General features: G+C 36.7%; 1 pseudogene; it reads left to right on the forward strand.

Moving 5' to 3' along the window:
- Positions 1–376: 376 nt before the first annotated feature.
- On the forward strand, positions 377–495 carry LOC112476869 (annotated as a pseudogene).
- The last annotated feature ends 17,375 nt before the right edge of the window (positions 496–17,870 follow it).

Consider the following 17,870-nt stretch of genomic DNA (forward strand, 5'->3'; position numbering starts at 1 on the left):
AATGACCAGATAGTAAATATTTTATGCTTTGTAGGCCATCAGTCACTTTCACAACTACTCAGCTCTGCTGTTGTAATGGGAAAGTAGTTATAGACAATTCATAAATGACTTGGTCTGGCTGTGTTCCAACGCAACTTGACTGACAAAAACAGGCGACACCCAGCTTTGGCCGTAGGGATCCAGCTCTTGCACTAAATTAAGATTGACTTACTGATTTTACTTAATTCCAAACCTAGAGTTTATTCGTACATGACTGTTTTTCCTCAGAACTCAAAGTATTTTTACATCTTTGAATGAAAATGTATTATGATATAATAGTCATCTTCTCATCCAGTGGCCTAAAGATTTGACGTTCAGTCAAAGATATGTAATATACATCTATGGCCATGCTACCCTGAACTAGCCTGGTCCCATCTGATCTTGGAAGCTAAGCAGAGTCGGGCCTAGTTAGTACTTGGATAGGAGACCACCTAGGAAGACCAGGTGCTGTAGGTGCAAAAAATAAAATAAATAAATAAGGGATTGTAAGCTGACAAGGTCCTTGCAATCTGTGAGGTCAACCAAGGGTTGCCTCACCTTAAAAACAAAAAGCAAAAAACAAAGATATGTAATATACAACCAAGATGTAGCTTCCTCACTAAGAGAAAGCAGTTTAAGTCTCACAAATTCTAATGTCCTTGTGAGTGAGAAGATACAATTAATACCAGTTGTTTAAGAAAATAGTACATTCTTAAGCACAATCTGTTCCCCTAGGGTCTCCCAGGCCATCAAGAGAATGGACACTTTAATGGAGAAGAATTATGCACTTAATAAAACTGTAATGCTGCCTCTGCTTGTCAGAAGAAGTACTCCTTACTCACAGATCTGTATTTCTCTGAGTCTTTCTGTCCCTCTTTCATTTCTTGACATTAATGACATCTTGGTAGGCCTGTCTCCTCACAGAGTTCCATGTGGTCCAAGCTGGATCTTCGCTTGTATGGCTCTTTCTGCCTGCACTAAGTCGTGGGGATGGTGGGAGAACAGACTCCAAGATCTGCAAGATCTCGCCAGTCCTCACATTTATAAGCTCCTTTCCTGTCTCCAAATCCCACTTTTCCACTCCAGCCCAGCTCTGCCTTGGCACATTTCCCAAGTTTAAATGAGCTATTCCTTCTCTGAACTCCAGTCGCCTTCTTATGCAGCAGCACATATGGCAGAGTGATCTCAGATATTAATCTGATTTCTGTGTATTCCCTTTTCCTCCTGTGTCTTACCTTCACTTGAACCTAGGGTACCCCAGACTCAAATTAAACACCTACTTATAATCATTACATTAAAAGCTCCTGAGGATGCAGTTTTATTCTTTCCTTTTTTCACATGATGATTCATATGACAGAATATCATCAAGAGATAAAATTTAAGGGAAGTCTTTCCATAAATTTCATCCTATTAATGTTATACTTATGACTCTTTGCAGTTACAAAAGTCCTTCTGCATTGAATGCTCTTACTGTTCAAGATTTAACTCAAATGTCCCTTTTTATGTAATGCCTTTGTCAACATCCTTCTGTCCCAGCCTCTTCACATCTGTTCATACTTCTCTTACACATATCAAATCCTTTAATGTTATTTATTTACGTGTCTCATTCTCCTGCTAGTTTATGAGCATTTGGAAGGAGAGAAACAAAGAGCTCATTTTTTTTTAAATTTTATTTCCGAATCCCCAACATTTGAAACATCTGGCAGCATAATCACTCCACGTATGATAAATCTGGAAGCAGTCCTGCACCTTCTGGGTTTCTGCTGGTGTTTGTAGGGCAATCAAAGTTTGGAGCTCTGGTAAATGTACACAAAAATTCTTTGAGGCTGTAAATGCAGCTTGGAACTGAAGACGTCTGGTCTACTATAAAAAATCTTCTGAGTGGTCTCTATACTTCCATTCTTGTTTCCTTTCAATCATTCTACAATTACTGCCCCTCCACCCCCAAAACATTATGAAACAAATCTATTCATTACTTTCTTAGTTAAAACTTTTCAGAGGCTTCCCTTTGCTAAGAACTTGGGAGGTAATTAGATCATGAAGGTGAAGCTAAGGGATAAAGTTAAACTTTTTTTAGGATGACAGCTAAGACCCTACAGAAAAAGATTCTGTCTACCTTTCAGGACTTATCTTTTGATGGTCTTTTTCATTCTTTCCTCTAACCTACCACCAATATACATAACTACCTCACACTCCTCTACTCCCCACCCCATCTACCCACTTTAGAGATGCTGAGTTTTATCTAATTACCAAATGGACCATGCTGTATTAACCTCTGCTCTTTGTCTCTTTCACCTTTATTCTGTCTTATTGTTGTTTCTAATCCTTTTCATTTTTTTTAAATCACCTTGGTTATTTAAACCTTACTTATTTTGTAGTCTTGCTCAGATCTATTATATCTAGGTTTTGTGATATGAATTCTCCCTTTGTCACATTTACTGACTCTCATGATGGTGGATTGTTTCCTAGTGTGTCTCTATGTAAATGTTTTATTTTTATTTATTTATTTTATTGTGAGATCATCTTCAGTTGGGGTTGATTTTTTTTCCCCATGGGAGTAGTGCCCAAGGGAGTAGAAATACCAGTTTTGCCAGTTTGCTGATAGTTTCATGGGTCCTAGACTAGCTTTATGTTAATACCTTAATTTGAGATTTTGATACCATGGGGAAAATATAAATTGGACCCTCATATATATGTGTGCCTTACGTTTGGACTTTTCAAATTTTTCCCCACCCCAAGTTCCAGGAAGATAGTAAGCTTCTTTTGTTACTTCTCTAGGCCTTTGGGTAGAGCATTTATATTTCCCCTTTCATAGAAGGGCTGGGTGAAGGGCAGAGGTCTGAGTTCTAGCTCGCTTCCTCACATAGCTACGTCTTTTTACTTTTCCTACCTGGATTTTGAAATGACTTCCACTCCTAAGGAGGGCTGACAACTTCAAGGGAGGCTGCTACATCAGCTTGATTTACCAGTCTGCGTTTTATTTCCCTCTTTATTTCTTGAACTTAGCGATTTGTTTCCTTTCTTTTCTTCGAGATTGGTTAGTTTTTCTTGTGCTGTTTTATGTAGCATGTCTGTCATTTTTGTCCACTAGGTTGCTAGAGGGCCTCTGCCTTACTTTTTACTCACTGAGATTGTCTCATGTCCTCCTCTACATGTAATGTTCTGTCTTCAAGCCAACCCAGACCCCAGGGGAAACTCGCTAATCTTTCGGTACTTAGCTCAAGCATCCCATCCTTCATGGAGCTTTTCCTAATTTTTCTTCATCTTTCTCTCACTCATACCTCCACTGCACACTGTTCATTCTTCTACTGTAAGGCCTATGACATTGATGTGCTTGATAACGTACATGACTCTCTCTCCCTGAAGATTGTATTTTATTTATCTTTGTGTTCTCAAGGTCCTGCACTATCTATATGTATACATTGTTTTGTAATATATATCTTTGCAGTTACAGAATTCCTCCTGCATTGAATACTTTTATTTTGCCTTCAAGAGTCAACTCAAACGTCCCTTTTCTATAATGCCTTTGTCAACACCCCTCTGCTCCAGCCTCCATATATATATACATGTCTATATGCATGTATATATAATGAATAAATGAAAGAACACATAAAATGAGTGAATAAATAAAGAATAACAGAATTTAATAATCTGTCTTTGCCTTTATGTCAGGTTTCCACAGTAGGTTATATCTATAAAGGCATGTACTTTTAAATTTAAGAGGGAAAGTAAAAATACCCAAATAGCGGAGAAAAAAAGAGAAGAAAATCAAATATAAACAAACTCTTTTATTCTGATAAGAAGTGAAATGCGAGATGCACAATGAAAATAATAGTAGCAATTACAGGTGATGCTCACCATGTACCAGGCACATTGAATTAACACATTCAATGTTTAAAACAATCTTTTGAGGTAGATACTTTTACAGACAATGAGTCACCAAAAGGCTAACTTGATCAAGCTCACAAATGGCAGAGCTAGGATCTGAGCTCAAGACGTCGGGTTCCAGAGGCCATGCATGTAACCAAACTCTTAGACAGCCTGTCAACACTAATGAAAGAGACATATTGAAGCTTCTGGATCTATGATTTTTCTAAGCAATTATTCATAAGTCTGAAATAAAGAATTTTTTTCTAATGACTGCTCAGGATCCTCTTAAAACCCCGCTACATGGGAGGTGTATAACCTCATGCAGTAAATCATGTCTATATTTAATTAAACATCCTAAAAATCCTTCCACAATTGAACCTAGATCTCGAATGTTGCTGTTTCCTTGTTGTTTTCATTCCTTATTCATAGTTAAATAATAACAATAATAAAAAGAACAAATATAGCCACCTTCTCTTGTCTTCCTAGAACAAAAACTGAGGGTTTAATATATCCTTTTGTTTTGGAATTCAGAAAGCACCTACCAATATTTTGGATATACTGATACAAATTCATCATGGCCCTTACTCACTCTTCTTATCACTGACTAAGATGTTAAGAATTAAGACATTCTGCAGCAAAGCAATGCTTTCCATTGACCCAGTCATTCTGACTTTTATACTGCCTACGCGTCGTTACCACAATGCTTATCCTTGTGGATGCAGATACCCGGTGATTCCTACACTGCTAATATGATCTCATCTTTTAGCTAAATGCCTTTAATGGAATTTTGTGAAGAAGTGATAGCCTCTGAGTCAAAGCATGGGTGAGCGGATCTCAAACCACAAGACTCACTGACTCTAAGCAAACTAGGGATAAACTTTTAGAGCAGTAGAAGTTTCTTACTTAGGATTATTTTTAAAATATGCTAAAGAAAGATAAGCAACTTGAGCACTTACTAAAGATACCAAGTGTGCTTGGGGCTGAGATATGTGGGGTTATGGGCAGCTGAACAAACAAAACGACTATTTCTGTAGAGACCTGAGGATTTGGCACTTAGGGTTTGATGATGCAACTTACTATTAAAGAAATGCAGGAGAATTATCCTATCTGAAGTCCAGAAGAGGTTCTTCTCTTCAAGAGAAAATTATTTTAAAATATTTGAATGTCCCTCAAGTAGAATATACCTATTATAAAATTATCTAACAATTTACATTGTCGCCAATATGGCACACCCTAAAAGCCTTAAGGAGGTCAGAAGAAACTAGACTTAATTGGTATAGTAGAAGGAACTTCACTTTTCTTTTGCTGCAATAAACTGGCTCTATTACACTGACAGTGATTTTCAGAAAATGGATGGTTATGGAGATGAGATTACTTGTGAAGGATAATGTGAATTATTTGAGTGAAAAAGTTTTTCTTTTCAGGACTGAACTATTGTATTTAGACTAATGTTCAAATACATGGTAGAAGTTATTAAAAGTATTAGAAATTAAATGGTTGGCATTTAATTAATGATTGGCAACCTTGCTTAGGGTGTTCTAGCCATGCATAGAATTGGAGTAAGATTTTTCAGGTATCACGAAAGAAATGATACTGAAAGATCGTATGTGATAAAGAGTTCAGATGATTTGAGTTCATGTCTGAACAAGTATCAGGCAAAAGATTTATAGTTTTAGAAATGAATCTCCCTTATAAAAGATATATGAGTTGTTTATAACTTCCTGGCACTTTCTGATAAAGTTTCCATTGTTGCTTTTCTCAGAGACCTGGGAAGTCCCTTCTGATTGTACTTGCGTTCTGTAGACAGCGTTCCCCGTACAGAGATTGGACAATCTCTTTTCTAACTGAAGGAGAAAAACTGGAGCAGAAAGGGCAACTGGACACAGGGGCCCAGAAGAAAAGATTTTCTCACCCAGTGCTCTTCATGCCTGAACTTCCATTAGTTATAAATCTTTAGTCGAGGAATCAGATACCTGTCAAAAGAACTCGGAAAGAAAAACACATTCTTCAACTTTGCAGGGATGTGTTTTAGGGTCAGATGATATGAGAGGGGATCGTGGTGTCAGGATAGTTGACTCGAGTTAATTAAAGAGCCTAAGATGATAAAACAAAAACAAGTGGCTTACTTGTAAGTATAACTAATGACATACAGAAAAACAGTAGGGAACTTAGAGAAAAAGCAGAGAGAGTTCTGGTGGGTCACGTCTGGAGAATGTTAAACCTAACACGACAGATTGCAATTAAAACACAATTGCTTATCTTGTACTCTGATATTTTTCAGTTCCAAGTGAAATTGATGGATAAGGATATTTTTTTCCTTTTAAAAAAATTAATCGTGCTCATTTTTTGGTATATAGTTAAATAAGGATTAAAGAGCAACAGTGAATGAATACATTAATCTTGTGGCTTAGAAAATAATCTTTGAGTAATTTTTTAAAGTAAAAATTTTTTTCATTGTTATTTGCATTGAAGTGATAGACAAAATAAACTTAGATGAAACTGAGGAAATAACTGAATTTTCGACTGGTTTCCTAATTGCCAAAGACATTATTTTCTGTAAAAAGTCCTTTTTAAAGAAAAACATATTAAACACATTTAAAAATAGATCTGATGTGTTTTAAAAACAATATATTTCAGTTTTAGATTGTAGTTTTTAAACACCCACTCTGAAGATAGGAATTTTATCATATAACGTTTCTTTTCCCTCCCCTCTGTTATAGGGTTAGGAAACCACAACTGTATCTGGCCTGCTGCCTGTTTTTGTAAATAAAGTTTTATTGTAACTTGCCCAATTTCTCCTGCTCATTTGTTTAAATATTGCTTATCCTTGCTTTTGAGCTACAGCAGTGAAATGGTGTAGTTTTGATGGGAAAAATATGGCCCCATTTTTGTAAATAAAGTTTTTGTATAACACAGCTTTTGTTTATGTATGGCTTATTTCTGCTTCTGAGTTATAGCAGTGAAATTATTAAGTAGTCTTGACAGGGACCATATGGCTCACAAAGCCTGACATATTTACTATCTGGCTCTTTTTGGGCAAAATTTTTGTCTTTATGTTTTATACCGTCAAGATTTATAGTACTTATAATCTGTTTTGTAACCATAATTCCTGCACTTTTTGGTATCGTATTTAAATGGATGCAGTCCTCACCACTAGCCCTCTTCATCATGACTTCTTCAGTCCTGAGTCCTTTATTTTGATTCTTTTCTAGATTTCATCAAGCAGTTTCTTCAACAAAGGTTTATAAGAGCTGAATTCCTTTTTTTATATTAAAAAATGTGTGCTTAATATAAATTACTTTAAAACATCTTGGGCAGCTATTATATTCTTTCTTAAAGAACTATATCGATCAGTGTTATCTGATAGAAAATATAATTTCGAGATGTGTGAATTAAAATTTTCTAGTAGCCACATTAAAAATAATGTGTATATATGGTAGCTGAAGGAAACTGGACTTTGAGTGATAAACACATAATAGAATATACAGATTCAAATTATAATGTACACCTGAAAATTATATAATTGTATTAACCAATGTTACCCCAATAAACTTAATTTAAAAATGTGTAGAACTGGTGAAATTAATTTTAATGATATATTTTATTTAACCCAATATGTCAAAATATAATTTTAACATGTAGTCAATATAAAACATTATTAACAGGACTTTTAAATTCTTTTTTAAATAGTAAATATTCAAAATGGAGCATATATTTTCCACTTACAGTACATCTAAATTTGAACTTTCAAGTGCTCAAAGACCTTATGTAGCTAGTGGCTATCATATTGGACGCACACTGCAGGCAATTCTTATTTATGGTTGAGCATGAAATGTAGTTATGCAGAAGTCTGAGATCTGTCTGTTCTCCACCCCCTTGGAAGTGATTAGCTTCTTCTGAAGTCTAAATAATTATTTCTTCATTCCTGAAATTTATTAACTTAACAGAGTCATATATCAATGTAAAGAATTCTATACCTAATTTTCATGTTCATTCACTGTGCAGATGTAGTTCTTCATTTCACAGATATTGCCTTGTAATATAACTTTATAACACTTTTATTCTTCCACTTGTTACTTTTCTTCTAAGGTACCAATTATACATTTGTTGGGGGCCTATTTTGGTCCTCTATATTAGTAGTTTCTCTCTGACTCTTTAAGCACCCCATGTTCCTTTGCATTACTATGAAAATCATAATCTTTTTCTAAATATAAGTTAGTCTATTTTGTTTCTTGCTCTTTCAGTCTTACTTGTTTTTTATTCTTGATTTACTTATTTTTAATGACATTATTTTTGCCTTCATTTTATTTTCTGAGAATACTATTTCCCCTTTTCATATTATAGTGTTCTTTATAGTCCAATCTGTGCATTTACTTTTTCAAATTCAAGTGATTGGTGTTAGCTTGTTCTGTTACTCAAAGCTCTTTTGAAAATTTTCCTTCTGTTTCTTTGCTTTGTTTTTCTTAGGTTAGGTTCTTTATTGTTTACATATTATATTTTCTTTCTTCTTATACTTGTTCGAGTTTCTATGTCATTTATTATTTTTAAAAATCTCATTTGCTCTTATTGCTGCCCATGGTTCTTTACTCCTCTATCCAGCAGCTTCTTTGCTTTTTTTTTTTTTAAGATACCGATACTATTGGACTTTAGGTGACTCTTTCTAAGGAGCTAAGGAAGGCACTGAGATCTATGCTCACCTACTTGAAACCTTGAATTTTTGCACTGTTTGTCGATTTTGATAGTGAAAGAAGGCAAAGAAACTTAAGCAGAGTCTGAATTGTCGCTCTCACCAGTACTCAAAGCTGGACTAGATTCTGTGCCTACACAGACTTCTTTGTTGTTCTATCCATCACTACCACAAATGGTTTGTGTTTAGTTCCCTATCCTGTAGCCTGAGGGCATGGGTTGTGTGTGTGTGTGTTTGTGTGTGTGTGTGTGTGTGTGTGTGTGTGTGTGTGTGTGTGTGGCTAGCCTCTGCTTTTACTTTTGAGTCTATAATGTCAGGCACCTAGTTGGAGCATCTCAGGGACTTGATTTCCTTGACAGAGAATCAATCATATTGTTCATATCTTCTGCTTTTCTTCAGGGCCTATTTTTTACCTTTCCCAGTCAGAAGAGGGAGAAGATAAGAATATATATATCATATTTATTTTTTTAAGATGAGTGTGTGAGAGTATGTTAGTAAGAATTCTCAGGATTTTTTTAATGGACCAGTGCAGCTTCTTAGAAGGTAAGATGAAATTAGAAGCTGTGCCATGCCCTACTGTGGTATGCCATCTTCTGCCTCTTTTATTTCTATTTATTAACGTTAATAACACTGGGTTGCGTTCGTTACTTTGGAATCTGTTGGTAAACTTTATCTTTTGCAATTTCAGAAATACTTAATATTTCTTGTTAGATTGTTACAGGAAGTGATACCCGGCAGAGGAAATTGGACGCTTACACAGCTTTGTTAGAGGAAAGAGAATTTATTAGCCGGTGGAGCACGTGGGGTTTAACAGTACCAAAGTATGAGTTCCCCTTGGTTAGATTTCTTACAGTTTATATACCTTTGCAGTATCCATGCAAGGGGTGCATGATTCCTTTGTCTGAGGTTTTATGTGCACCTCATGACTCAGGATGGGGAGGGGGAGTTACAGGTAGGGGCTGCAGGGGGAAGAAATTCCAAGATCACTGGTCCTCTCTATTTATAGATATAGATCATTTATCTTGTAGGTGTTGCAAGAGTTTCCAGAAGGCTATTTAGAGATCTATAGGGTGTGGTTAATCTATAATCAGCTGAGTTGGTCATTTCTGCAAGCCCTTCTCTTTGCATTTTTCAGATGTCTTCTCTCCTCTCTTAGGTATTAGGTGAAAAGTATTATATAACAGCTCTATTCCTCCACCTTAAATGCAAAGACCATACTGATAAAGTTTTGCCCGTTATTTCATTGTATCCTATAAAATAAGTTAAAAACTATTTTATAGATGAGGAAACAGGAATGAAATATCCTTGAGTATGTCTTTTTATTTTAGTATTTAGCATATGGTAAAATTGACTTTTATCTTTTGGTTAAAGTGTTGTGAGTTTTAATACATGTAACTATTACCAGAACAAAGATACAGAATAATTCTCTTACCCCACTACAATTTCTTAATGGTATCCCTGTGTAATCACATCATCCCTCTACAGCTAATCTCAGACAACCTCTGATCTATTCTCTGCGATTATAGTTTGTCTTTTTGATAAATGGAATTTTTTAGTATCTAATCTTTCGACTTAATATACTTTCTCTGAGATTCATCCAAGTTGCTGCGTGTATTATTAGTTTGTTCCTTTTCATTGCTAAGTAGTATTTCTTTCTATGAATAAACCACAGTTTCGTTTGCCCGTTGAAAAAACATTTGGATGCCTTTCAGTTTGGGGTAAGTGTGATTACAGCATTTATAAACATTCATGTAAAGGTTTTTTGTATGAACGTAAGTTTTCATGTCTCTGGGATAAATACCTAGGAATGGGATTTCCACGTTATCATATAATAAGTCTATGTTTAATTCTATAATAACATGCCAAAGTGTTTTATAGTGTCTGTACCATTTCTTCATTTTAATATATGAAGTGTATGAAAGTTCCAGGTGCTCTGCTTCCTAGCCAGCACTTAGTATTATCATTATTTTTTATTTTAGGCATTCTAATAACTATGTAGTATTATCTTGTTCTGGTTTTAATTTACATTTCTCTAAGAGCAAATAATTTTAAACATGTTTTTAATGTGTTTACTTGACATGCTCTTATTCTCTTTGATGAAGTCTCTGTCTTTTTCCCATTTTAAAATTCAGTTGTTTGATTTTCTGCTGTTGGACTTTGAGAGAGCTTTATACATTCTGGATACATAAAGATGTCATCTTCTATGACCCAGGCATGTGTCCTCTCTCTTTATAATCATTGCATATACTACATCCTAGAATATACTCTTAAAGTGTGCTCCTTTTGCAAATCCCAAATTATTTCACAATATTCCTAGGGGTGCAAAGAGGTATATTTCTGAAGGACATGGGAATTTTCTAAGGGGCTAAGAATTTTTTGCATTCTCATGACCATTTGCACATGATTTGGTCGTGTGCCTCACTATCTGAGCCCTGTGGTTTCTTTACAGTTTCTGCTGTTATTTTTATGGTTGGTTCTTCCTTTAGCTTTCTTATCAGTTAGCTATCTGTACAATTCATCTTTTTCTTCTTTTCATAGAAGAAGCCATAAATAGCACAAATAAACCCTTGGTAGTCTTTGTTATTGTATTTTGTTGTATAAAACTTATGTAAATAATCTTATAACAAGATAGAGGAATGGGGGATGGCTGATGCTACAAAGCGATGTCTTTTCAAGTAGTTGGACAATCACACAAAAGGATATAAATCAAGGAAGGTCAAACTTGCAGGAAGTTTCTCCAGGCATGCCACGGTTCTTTGTTCTTGCACTTTTTTGATGAAAATTTTTATCAGTGACTTGGACATAAATATAAAAGCCATGTTTATAAAATTTACAAATTTGCAATTTTTAAAGCTGGGGATAAAAGATGAAAGATTCTAAATGATCTCACCAGGATGGACAACTGACTATAAAATGACATGAAATACCTTAGTTTAAGCTTCAAACAGTCAATTTTATAATGATAAGATATAACATACGTAACCTTTGACAGTGGTTTTTGTGAAAACAAAAATAAAACTTGAAAAAATCAATTAACTGTGAACTTGCTATACAACCAAAATACTACATGGTGGCCCCAAACAGTCTTATACAGCTTATATTGCTCAGAAGGTCTGAGTTCTAATCACCATGTTTTATGCCTTTTTAAATCCTCAGTGTCTTGCACTTAATAGATTCTCAATTATGATTTGTAATTATAACAACTATAATGATGAAGACATAGCTGGAGTATTGTATTAAAATTTGACCGTCACATTTTAAAGGTCAATTGCTAAGATGGAGGGCACGCAAATAATGAAGGTGCAATAAAGAAAGTCTTTAGTGCTAGGCGATCCAGTGGAAGAATTAAGAATATACAGAAGAAAAGATTAATGAGAGACAGACTAATTATTTTGGTCCAGACTTGTTTTATTCTGCCTCAAGAGAAGAATTTGATTTTTGTGATACATAGTGTGGAGATGGCTCGAATGGCCTTTCCAACTCAAAGATTCTGTGTTAAGATTTAGTCTAAGTTTTTGAAAAGCAATAATAAATGTGTAGGATATAGGCATTTTTTTTCATTAAAGACAATACTTAACTAAAAGACTTTTTCTTTTCATTGATTTAACTAAGCAACAGGGATTCTACTTCTTATTAGACTACAGTTTTATTTTTTCAATTCATTGCAAGTTAGGGATCAGTAGATATTGGCATTGCCAATATCCTTGATTTTTTTTCAAAATGTAGCTATCTCTCTGTTGTTTTTTTAAACCTTAAGTTTTTTTTTGGAATTTAAGAAGTGATTTTGCAGCATTCTTACATATTCAGATCATTGTGATTATTTGCAAAACCAATAATATGTTTCTGTTTCCATGTATTTTATATTTTTCATAATTCAGTGAACACCGATAATTAAAATTTTTTGAAAATTTTAGTTTTTATTACACAGTGACCCAAATACTGAAAATAATGAAAAGTTGAGTTGAATCAATTGCCTGCCCTCATAACAGTTCAACATAACACTTATTTCAATTTGCTAACTACACAAATCAGCGCTTCGCTACTCAGCATAATTAGCTCCGTGTCCTTGACATTACCCTTGATCCCTGGGACACAGTGTTTTCCAGTTCTGCTCTGCTTCTCTGACATCTTCACACCTGCCTTTTCCCCATTCTTAATTAATTATGGCCCTTAATATGCAAATGAAGCCCTTGTCAATTTATCTCTTTATTATTTTGTTTCAAGTTCTCACCTACTTCTACACCTTAGTGGACGAGCCCCCTGATTCCCCTGCTATCTAGCCAGGCCCTCCCCTCTCCTCCCTCTTTCTTGGGGCTGCGCACTGGAGTTACTAGATCTAACATCCAACTCATTAGCTTTCCTCTCAAAACAACACCTGAGATCTCTGTTTCTGCCAGTGATGCAACCTTTCAGCAATTAAAGTTCAGAATACATCACAGTCTCTTTTCTACCTGCTTGGGGAGGTGGAGCCTTGTGATTGGTACAACTTCTGGCTCAGGCTATCTAGTTCAAATCCCAGCCCTTCTCTTTTCCAGGTGCACAACTTGAACAAGTTGTGTTGCCTTTTAAAGCCTCATTTTTTGACACCTGTAAAATAGAGATGCCAGTAACAAACTGTGAGTATTGACACCCAAGTAGTTGGAGCAAGCGTTATGCCCACACTTCCCAGATGAACTTGTTATTTCAGTTACTCAGACGTGACTCAATGAACTGTGGACATTAATCAAACATTAAATGTGACAGACAGATTACATTTAGTTTTCAAAGGATCCCCTAGTGGTGAATTTTAAATTTATTAATGTGTGCAGTGGAGGTATGTACTAAAACTGTGGAAAAGTTAATGCATTGCATTAGTTTGCCAGGGCTACCGTAACAGGGCACCACAGACGGGGTGGTTTAAACAACACAAGTTTGTTCCTTCACAGTTCTGGAGGCTGGAAGTCTGAGGTCAAGGTGTCAGCAACATTACTTTCTCCTAAGGCCTCCCTTCTTGGCTTGTAGATGGCTGTCTCCCCATGTTTTCACGTGGTCTTCCCTCTGTGGGTATTTGTGTCATAGTCTCTTATAAGGACACTGGTCAAATTGGATTAGAACCTACCCTAACTATCTCACTTTACCTTAACCACCTCTTTAAAGGCCTCCACTCCAAAAACAGTCACATTCTGAGATACCTGGGGCTTCAACATACAGAATTTGAAGCGGGGGGGACGCAATTCAGCCCATAGCATATAACTACCTGAGGTTTTAACTGGTGAGAAAAAAGAGATTAGTTTGGAGGTTCTTTCTTAACGTCCAGGTAATTAAGACATGTTTGCTCATCTTTTTATTATTTATTCATAATTTTATTAATTATGATCAGATAATGTGGCCTGTAAAAATCTATAATGTAATAATATCTGTTAAATATTTTTTGGCAAACGAATACACATATATTTTGCTATTTCCCATGAAGTAATCTAAAGTAACCTAGGGAATCTAGGTGGTTTTTAAATCAGTTGCTCTTGTGGCATTACATCATGACTTCTTGAGTGGAGGGAAATGAAACTAGAACTTGCCAATTTGGTTTCTTTGACAACAGTTTTGCTCACCCTTCTTGGGAAGGGTGATCTTGAAACCCAGACTAGAAAAGCCTCTTAGATTATGTGTGAGCCCTGTCTTGCATTGTGATCAAGAGTTGGCTGTAAAATTAACTACTCTGGAAAGGACCAAATTTCTGTTTTGTCATCATTCCTATCACCAATATCACTCTGATACATAATACATTTTTGTGTGAAGCTTAAAACGAATCTGCTTAGTATTTCTCTTTTTGTAGGTGGGTTTTAGTTCCTTTAGAATCAGGTTCAGGGTCTTTGGTGGGGACCAGAGGTGGGGGGAGTGGGAGGGTGGAATTTGCTCCTACTGTGAGTATGGGCTCAAGTGCCCTCTTGTGTCTGCTTTGACTTTCTTTGCAGAGGGAAAGCCCCAGTTACACAGAATCAGGTTGCCTGTCTAGTTTCGCATTCCCTCTCAATTTTCAAACAGGTTTTAGTCTCTATTAGTTAGCCAGATGATAAAATCATTTTCAGAAGGGTTCAGCTGTCTCGACGATACTTTGAAACTGTTGTTTGAGCTCCGTCACAGCTCAGTAAGCCGTGAAAGCTATTCTAAGGTCGTGGTTATTGTGCGGTTTATATAAAGAGAAACTGGTCGCAGTCTGCCCCAAATAGCAAAACATGGGCACCGCGAGAGGCCGTCAGAAGTGACTAAACATATCCAGTGAGTGCTAGAGAAGTATTTCCTCCCGAGAAGTTAATTATTTGGTGAAATCTAAATGCAACCAAGTGATAAAGGAGAGAACATCTTCCACGGGAACCTGACAGTAATTGTAGAATGAAGTGAAGTTGCTTTTCTAATAGGTGCAGATGTCTGTTTATGATCTCATGCATTATGTTTTGCTGAATGGGTATTTAGAATCTGATCTGGGAGGAAATGAAAATATGACAACTGGCAGGAGTGAGGGAAATCTACAGAAATTTGCATTTTCTGTATATTTCTAAGATCTTTATGTCAACCTAGTGTTTTAAAACAACTTCCAGTTTATCTACAAGCATTTTAAAGGAGTCCTTTGCTCTATTTCTCATATGAGAACCTAATTTAGCTGCACCTGCCCCAGCTAAGTTCTTTGTTTTCATTATTTGTCAGCGAGTGTTTTCGTGAAGCACTTCCCTCATCTTCCTTCCTCTTCTGGGCCCCTTCCACTCCACCCACCTGCCTCCCCAACCAGCAGGCCCCAAGTGGAGTGTGATGCCTTTTACTTATGCTTTATGGAATTCTCATTAGGGAGGATTCTTATCATCAGCGATATGGTTGACTTGCGCAATTCGCAAATATAAAGTTTCAATGGTTTGGAGATCACATGTCCTTCCCACTCCCCCACACCTGACATGCAGATAATATCTGTACAACGGTATGTGAAACCCTTATTCTTTTTGGAAACTTTGAGCTGAAAGGTCAATGTCTGGGGCTGAGGACTTATCAATTCCAAAAAAAAAAAAGATTCATAAGCTCTTCCTGTTGTATTCACATCTTCTGTCTGCTGACCTGAACTGGACTTTAGGGGTTCCTGCAAAGCCCTTATATTTATTGTACGACAGGTCAACGTGGAGACTAAGGAGGAGCTCTCACCAAAAGATGAAAAATTCAGCCTCCAGCCCTGCCTTGGTCATGCTGTCACTTGCCATGTGGCCTTGGATGGGTCATTTCATCTCTCTGGGCTCAGTTTCATCATCTGTTAAAGAAGAGAATGAGTCTGATAGCAAAAGCTGGCTCAAATGGCCTTTCCAGCTGTGGCTGCTCCTTGACAGGTCATCCTTGGACCATCCTTGTCTTGCTTCCACTGAGCTATGTCTTCCATGATTTCCTTCTGTTCTTTCTTTTCAGATTCATACATCCCGGACAGCGAATCACCCTCTCTCAAGTTGGTCTAGCCAAAGGGTGAATCCTCTTTGCTACGAATCTTCTGAAAAATAACTCACTCTAAAGACAGTAGCAGTCATCATCTCTGATTGTGCTAGAAAGCTTATTGTTGGCTATTCTTATGAGGCCTGGGCCCTACCATCAAGCTAAGCTTGCCAAGAATTGGGATGTAGCTCCCACAGCTATGCTTGGGGTCTACTTCCCAGCCCTGTCTGTCCTTTTTGGATTAGCCAGCAGCATTCGAGGAATAAATCCTCTCTACTCAGCCATATTTTTCTGACGTCTAACTCACTTTCTGAATCTCACACTTCTCCTCTCCCTGCTGGTTTTGGCAAGACTGAATTTGTCAGGCCCTGTTAGTCCCTGTGAGCTTCTCCTGGTGGTTAGGACTTTGGTTGCTCTTGGCTTCTTCTCTAGGTATTTGTAAATGTTTTTGATTTATTTGAAAAACATGCTAACTTTGAGTTTTAAAGTATTTGTAATTGCACCCCAAGGCCACCGGCTCAGCAGTAGAGTTGTCAAACAGCCCATAAATAAACAAACTAAAAGGAAGAGGTGGGGCCGAAAAGGCAGTTGCAGACCCGGGGAGCCAAAAGAAGCAGTTTCTGTTTAGTGACTTCTTAATTGCCCTGAGTGTGTGTGTTTACTCCCTGGACTCCAAGAATGGAGGACCAATTAACTCATTATGGATTCCAAAGAATGGGTTGTAGTGAGGTAAATTTAAACCTATGCTGTGCCCCACTCCTTCTAGGCTGATCTATTTCATAGCCACTCCCAGAATTGTGGGATAGTTAACTATGACTTGCTAGGATAAGTATGTCTTATCTTACAGCAACTCAGCTCTTCTAAGATGACATAATAGTTGTTCTTTCATCCCTGGTACTTTCTGACTACAGATGACATAAGGCTTGAACCAATCCTATCTAATCATCTTTGGCTCATCTTTAAAATAAAATGGGATACCCTCGGAGATGGGATGCTTATCCCAATGCAGTTATTTTACTACTTTGTAGTATCAGATGTATTAGTCAGCTTAACTACAGTAACAAATAGTCTGGAAATCTCAGAGGCTCACGATAACACATTTTTATTTTCCACTTGCCTTACATGGTGGTGGTTGTACATCAGTTGCTACAGTTCTACTTCAAGTGTCCCCTCTTTCCAGGAACCAGCAAAGGAGCAGCACTTAGTGGGGACATACTATTTTTGTGGCAGTGAGAAAAACAGAGAATTGGCTAAAAATGTGATTCTTCAAAGAGTTTGCTTGGAACTAGCACACTGTCACCTCTGCTTACATTTTAAATGGCTCAGACAACTCATAAGGCCAAACCTGATAACGTGAGAGAAGAATATTCCGCCTAGAGAGAGTCATAACATTCACCTGGAAATGGGCTGGGATGTGTAATCACCTTACAGTGAAGAGAGCCAAGACAGAGAACAATACCATAATCCATCATATTGGGCTGACATATTAGACGTATAACTTCATGAGAAAAGCAAGGCTCTGGTCAGAAGACTCTGATCCATAAATCTATCTTTCTTTTCCTTTAATGCTGCCATATAAAAGAGACAGAATATCTCTCTGGTTTTTACCTTTGGGAAGGCCTCTACAAGCACTCTGTTTATGAGTTGAATTCTGGCTTGGTTCTGAATTCCCTGAAGTTCACTGATTCCTGCCTTAAACCATAACTCCCTTACTGTGAGTTGCTTGCATTTGTTTGACTTCATCTTTTGATTTCATTCGGTGGCTTTGGTGTTTATGAAAGTTTACTTTGCTCTTCTTTTGGCTGACTCTGAAATAGTGCTCTTGCAGCTGCAAAATCATTGTGGTTTGGAGCCA

The sequence above is a fragment of the Pteropus alecto genome, unplaced genomic scaffold (genome assembly GCF_000325575.1).
Source record: "Pteropus alecto unplaced genomic scaffold, ASM32557v1 scaffold81, whole genome shotgun sequence".
Lineage (NCBI taxonomy): Eukaryota > Metazoa > Chordata > Mammalia > Chiroptera > Pteropodidae > Pteropus > Pteropus alecto.